This window comes from Crocuta crocuta, unplaced genomic scaffold (assembly GCF_008692635.1).
Source record: "Crocuta crocuta isolate KB4526 unplaced genomic scaffold, BGI_CrCroc_1.0 scaffold142, whole genome shotgun sequence".
Taxonomy (NCBI): domain Eukaryota; kingdom Metazoa; phylum Chordata; class Mammalia; order Carnivora; family Hyaenidae; genus Crocuta; species Crocuta crocuta.
In genome coordinates this window covers 464,771-471,365 of record NW_027528892.1, presented here as the reverse complement: position 1 = coordinate 471,365, position 6,595 = coordinate 464,771, and the positions used below count along the sequence as shown (strand labels likewise).

Here is a 6,595-nt window from a genome sequence, read left to right as displayed (position 1 = left end):
TGAAACATTTTCACAGAAAATTCAGGGTTTTTTTTTTTTTGTATTTTTCTTTTTTAATTTCTTTTATTTTTTATTTTAATGTTTATTTATTTTTAAGAGGGGGGAGGGAGGGCTGAGAGAGAGGGAGACACAAAATCCGAAGCAGGCTGCAGGCTCTGAGCTGTCAGCACAGAGCTCAACGTGGGGCTTGAACTCACAGAATGTGAGATCACGACCCAAGCTGAAGTCCAGCGCTTAACTGACTGAGTCACCCAGGCGCTCCTCTTTTGATTTTCTATTAATTAGTTAATTTTGAGAGAGAGAGAGAGAGAGAGAAACCCAAGCAGGCTCTGCATTGTCAGCCCAGAGCCCAGTGCAGGGCTCAAACTCACCAACTGTGAGATCATGACCTGAGCTGAAATTAAGAGTCAGCTGTTAATCTGACTGAGCCACCTGGGCGCCCCTGGAAGGTGCAGGTTTTAGCCCCTTTCAGATCTCATTCCTAAATTTGCTCATAAAGTTATGTCACATTATCCAAGCTTTCCATGGTTTTCATCTAAACACCTGTAGGCTGTTGACTCAGAGGTAAGTCTGCTAAGCCCCTAGCCTTGAGAAGGTCCTCCACCCTTACTTTCCCTGATCCCGTGTGGTTGGCAGAACTCCAAAATGACCCCCAAGATTCCTGCCCCTCCTGGGGTATACACCCTGTAGGACCCCCCCTTGAGTATGGGCAAGACTTGTGAATAGGGTGGGGTGTCATTCCCATGACTAGGTAACATTATATGGCAAGGTGAAGGGATTTTGCGCATGTAGCTAAGGTCCCCAAATCAACTGACTTATAGTTAATCAAAAGGGGGTTTATCCTGGGTGGGACTAACCTAATCAGACCATCTCTTTGCAAAGGGTCAAGAAGTCAGAGAGATTCAGAGCAAGCCATTGTCCTGCTGTTCTGCAGGAGCAAACCGCCCTGCTCCAGAGACGGCCGTGTGGTGAAGACCTGAGCATGGCGTCTGCCGGCAAGAGCGCAGAAACGTTAGTCCTATGACCACAAGGAAACGATTTCTACCTCTGGAGGGGGCGTGGGAGTGGATCTCTCCCTAACTGAACTCCCAGGTGAGGACGCGGCCAGCAGGCATCCCGACTCCAGCCTTGGAGACCCTGAGCAGAGGACCCCCGTGCACTGTGCTGGGTTCCTGAGCCATGGGAAGTGTGAGATAAGTAAGAAATAGATGCTGCTTTCAGCCACGTGTTTGTGATATTTGTTACGCGGCAGTGGGTAACTAAAAGACTGTAAATCCCACTGCACTGTGAAGGTCAGCCAATGCTATGTTAATGCCCCCTCTCCATAACTCCCTCTCTGTCCCTCCCAACAAGCAGCCAGTCCCCATGTGCAGGGCCCTCTCCTTCCCGGATCCCTTTCATACCCACCCCCTTCTCTCTGTCCTATACTTGTTTAGGCTGCTACTAGCTGATGCCACTGGTCTCTCTCCAGCCCAGCTTTCACTGGGGCCCCTAAAGCCTCCCTAACATTCAGAGCAGACCCTTTCCCTCCTCTGCTAAAGCTCTCCTAGGGCTCCCTATGGCCCTCAGGGAAAAATATAAGCTCCTCACCTATGTCCTCTGCCAAGAGCACCAGCCCTGTCCTATGCCATCTCCTCAGCTGCCTCCTGCAAACAAAGTGTTCCTCCCTACTCTGCCCCTCTTCTTTCGAGGTTCTTGAGTGTGTCTCCCTGGCCTGGAATCCCCTTCCACCTCTTCCGTCTACTGGAATCTTCTTCCATCTCCCACATGAAGATTCAACTGAAATGTTTCTTCCTCCAGGAAGCCTTCCCTGACCTCCCAAGGCTGCATCAGAGAAGACAGCTATACCTCACCCTGTAGTGCGCCCCCCCCCATTAAAGCACAGTCACTCTGCATTGTGATTGGCTTGTCGGCCTGTCCCTCACCCTCCAGCAGAGCAGGGGACTGTTCAGGACAGGCACGGGGCTGGTTCACTTCCATATCCCCCAGCGCCCGGTTTTGGTAGACAGGAAGTCTCAGTCTGCAGGTGCTGAGTGGATGGACAGACAGATGGATGGAGGAAGGAGTGAAAGACTAAGGGAATAAGTGGCTACATTTTCTAGAGTCCTCCAGCAGCCAATTACAACCTCCCATCCCTGTCCGACCCCTCTCCCTGCCTCATATCCTGAGTGCGCGTTCTCCCAGGTGCTTGAGCCTATCTCGTCAACAACAGCTGGGGCCTTTGTGTTTTCTCAAGAGGAACAGAGTGGTGGTGGCGTGTTTTCCTGCTGTACCAGGAAGAGAAGATCAGCGTTTCTAAAACGTCCTCATTCAGGGTGAAGTGGAAATATTCCAGTGCTGAGGAATCAGGTGGCCTGAGTTCCAGTCCTTGCTTTTCCTTGCCTCCCCAAGGGACCCAGAACCAAACCCTGCGCTCTGGCTCTGGGCCCTTCGTCCCTTTGTGGGTAAAGGGGGTGGGGAGGGGATGAGGGAAGTGATCTCGCTGCAGATGGGAGGTCCTGGGCCATCCTGGGAATTCTGGGGTGTCTGTGAAGCTCTGAAAGTCACCCATGAAATTTTGTGAACGTGGGTGCTCTTTTCTGGGGGTCCGTTGCTTTTCTCCAGTTCTCAAAGGGACCTCGAATCCCCTACAAGTTAAGAGCCACTAAAGCTGGTTCCCTCAGCCTGGGCACTAGTCCCGTCTTGGACCAGATCATTCTTTGTGCCGAGCACCGTCCTGTGAATGAGAAGGTATTCAGCAGCATCCCTGGCCTCCACCCCCCCTGGAGGCCAACAGCACCCCCTCCAAAGGGTGACATCCAAAAATGCCCACAGGCATTGTCCGATGTCTCCCCGGGGACATAATCACCCGCTGGAGAGCTACTAGACGGGGAAACTGATAGCAATCTTTCCTCTGGGAAATGAAACTGGGGTTGAGATCAGTGAAAAGATATGACACTTTTTTCTTTCAATCCTTCTCTGCTGCTTAAATTTCAAATTCATGACTAGGTACTCCATTTACAATAAAAATGAGTTTATTGCTAAAATAAATTATCTCCATTCAAGGGACACACACAGACACTGGAAAAAATGAGGTGAATCTCTGCATCTGACCGGCTGCTTGCTGCCATGACATACAGCCGCAATGCCTAACATGTTTGGTCTCAGGCCCCCTCTTTATGCTTAAAAATTGCAGGGGTGCGGGGTGTGGTACACCTGGGTGGCTCTGTCAGTTAAGCGTCTGACTCTGGATTTCAACTCAGGTCATGATCTCAGGACTTATGAGTTCCTTCGAGCCCAGCATCGGGCTCCGTGCTGACAGCTCAAAGCCTGGAGATTCTGTTTCTCCCTCTCTGTCTGCCCCTCCCTGCTCACACTCTGTCTCTGTCTCTGTCTGTCTCTCTCTCTCTCTCAAAAATAAATTAAAAAATATTTTAAACTTTTTTTTTTTATTGCAGGGGACCTGGGGTGCCTGGGTGGCTGTCAGTTAAGCGTCTGACTCTGGACTTTGACTCAGGGCATGATCTCATGGTTTGTGAGTTTGACAGCTCAGAGCCTGCTTATGATTCTTTCTTTCCTTCTCTTTCTCTCAAAATAAATAAATATGCTTTTGTTTATGTGTGTTATATCTATTGATACATAACATATTCAAAATTCAAACAGAGGAGATTTAAAAATCTGTATTGATTTCAGCAAAATAATAATAAACTCATTGCATGCTTACATAGACAACTTATTTTAGTGAAAAATAACTGTATTTTCCCAAATATAGTGATGTTGGCTTACATAAATATATATGTATAAATGTATCTAAATGTTACTATTCATTTTTGAGAAAGTGAAAGACTGGGGGAGGGGCAGAGAGAGAAGGGGACAGAGGATCTGAAGCAGGCTCTGTGCCGACAGCAAAGAGTCTGATTTGGGGCTCGAACACACAAACCGTGAGATCACGACCTAAGCCAAAGTTGGAGGCTTAACTGACTGAGCCACCGGGCACCTGGCTTATAATTTTTTAAAATCTGGGGCGCCTGGATGGCTCAGTTGGTTAAGTGCCTGACTTCAGCTCAGGTCATGATCTCATGATTTGTGAGTTTGAGCCCTATGTCAAGCTCTGCACTAAAGCATGGAGCCTGCTTGGGATTCTCTCTCCCTCTCTCTCTGTCTCTCAAAAGTAAATTAAAAAAAACAAACAAGCAGATAAGTAAATAGATGGAATTATGTGGCTTCAGCACACTCAGAGTTATACAGCTTAGTGCTTAAGCTAAGAGACTCCCAGGATTCAATCTTAGCTTGACCACTTACTAGCTGTGTGACCAGGAGAAGGTTGATTTACCTCTCAGGTCAATTTGCCTCCAGGATCTCATTTATAAAATGGGGATGAAAATAAAACCACCAACTCCCTTGGGTTATTGAATGCAAAGTGGCTGGCATGTAGGAAACACTCAATAAATTATGCAATTAATTTATGCAAACTATAGTTATTAAGCATCCTTGAAAAACAATAAGGTAGAGTTATACAACTGACACTAAATATCCTCCATAATACTTTGCCATGTGTAATCGGAAGGTGCAGAACTATGTGTATAAAATGATAAACTCTGTGTAAAATAAATATATGGGCTCCATACCTGTGTGGATTGAAGTACGTGTTTAAATACCTCAATATGAATATAGTATTGTTGGAATTATATATGGTAAGATGATAATTCAGAGCGAGGGGGACTTCTGGACGTCAAGAAGTCAGAAGTAGGACTGACTTTTCACAGCATTTATTTATTTGTTTGTTTTTAGTGTTTATTTATCTTTGAGAGAGAGACAGAGTGCGAGTGGGGGAGGAGCAGAGAGAGGGACACAGAATCTGAACCAGGGTACAGGCTCCAGGCTCTGAGCTGTCAGCACAGAGCCCGACACAGGACTCTAACTCACAAACCAAGAGATCATGACCTGAGCCCAAGTTGGGCGTTTAACTAACGGAGCCACCCAGGCGCCCCTCACAGCATTTTTTTAAAGGTAAGCAAATCTTTAAGATCCCATTCCATTTTCAAAATGTAAAAAACACAAAATAATAGCAACAAAGCTAGTTTGGTTCTTTAAAAAAAAGAACGTTAACGTTTAGGACGTTAGGTTGTTATGTTCTGGACGAAATTTGCAAATATCTAGCACTTGCGTTGAAATTATCCTCCCTGTGGGCAAGACAGCATCAATCAATGGGAGATCCTTTCCCAGACGGGATATGCAAAATCTCTCAACACCGAGCTCCAGGCGGCCACTAGGAATCGATTCGTCTTGACAAAGAGGCTGAAACATCTTTGCCATCCCAGATCTCAAGCATGACCTCCAGAAATTCCTGAAATCATTGGAAATGACTCAGAGTGTTTCCCTCAGGGATTCTAATCCTGCTGAATCTTATTCTTTCCTGCTAACCTGCCCCCGCCACTCTCCCTGTTCCGGATGGATTTGGAGTCCTTCTAGCCCATCCCCCTTCCTTTTTACAGAAAAAGTAACCAAAGCCCCAGAGATTAAAAGACTCCTCAAGGTCACAGAATGAGTTTGCATCAAAGTCATGGTAGTGAAACAGAGTGGCTGAGCGATAGTAGGTTCTGGGATCAGACAGGCCTGGGTGGAAAGTCTCCTTTGCGTCTTACCAGCTGGGTGATCTCAATTCCCTGAGTGGAGCGCCCAGTGCCGGCTTCTTCATCTGCAAAATGGGGCCCTCTGCAATGCCTCGTTCCCAGAAGATTGGGAGAATCCAATCTAATGATAGCCAGAGATATCCTGATTGTACCCAAGAGGCTACGTCCGTCCGCACAAGGCAAAGAGCCAGAGGGCTAGCACTGAGTTTCATCTGCAAGACACGTCAGGAAGCATCTTGTGAAGCCTTCAGGCTGTTTTCAACCCCTCAGTGGAGCAGGTGAGATCCCAGATCTCAGGGCTCGCTTAGAGGCCTCTGATACAGGGCTGTTGGGAGCATCTCATGAGATCGAGTACAGGAGGGAGTGTCCGGGTCACGGTAGATGTTCCGTACATGGTAACAGGGACTTCTCAGCACAGTGACAGAGTCAAGCCTTAGGAGAATCCACTGCTCCCCCGTGCAAGGTGAAGGAAGCTCAAGTTTTGGAACCAGATGAATCTCCTTTGAGCTTTGCCTCTGCTGGGTTTCCACCTGTGACCCTGAGTGAGTCATTTCACCTCTGTGGCCCTACCTGCAGAATGACTTCAGTAAACTTAACATGAAGGCTTGGGGAGACTACTAAATGAGGCAATGAATGTAGAAGGAAGGCAAGCGATAGTAACAGTACTCTAAGTGGTCACGGTTAACACCAAGAGTTAACTTTTATTGATCCTGATGGTGGTCATTTGTTGTCCTACATGCTTTACACGGACCGAATTATAAAGTGCTCCTGTTAATAATGATGGTGATGAAGCAACTTAACAAAGACCAATCTGACCTTATTCTGCAGGACTCGAGGCCCCGACCCCTGGAGGCAGAGACCTGGACCCAGATCCTGTATCCAATCCCCTCCCCCTGGGCAGGCGAAGACGTGTTTGAAATAAAGTTTATTGAAGTTTCTGTTGGTATTTACATATGATACACGGCAAATAACAGAGCCAGGCC

General features: G+C 47.2%; 1 long non-coding RNA gene across 1 annotated transcript in view; it reads left to right on the top strand.

Annotated features, from left to right (window-relative positions):
- LOC144225807 (uncharacterized) overlaps positions 1 to 6,550 on the top strand; it is an 11,757-nt gene extending 5,207 nt beyond the window's left edge. The window contains exons 2-3 of the long non-coding RNA XR_013333396.1: positions 883 to 1,197; positions 6,441 to 6,550. This is a non-coding gene — a long non-coding RNA (uncharacterized LOC144225807). The remainder of the gene's footprint in view (positions 1 to 882; positions 1,198 to 6,440) is intronic.
- Positions 6,551 to 6,595: the final 45 nt, after the last annotated feature.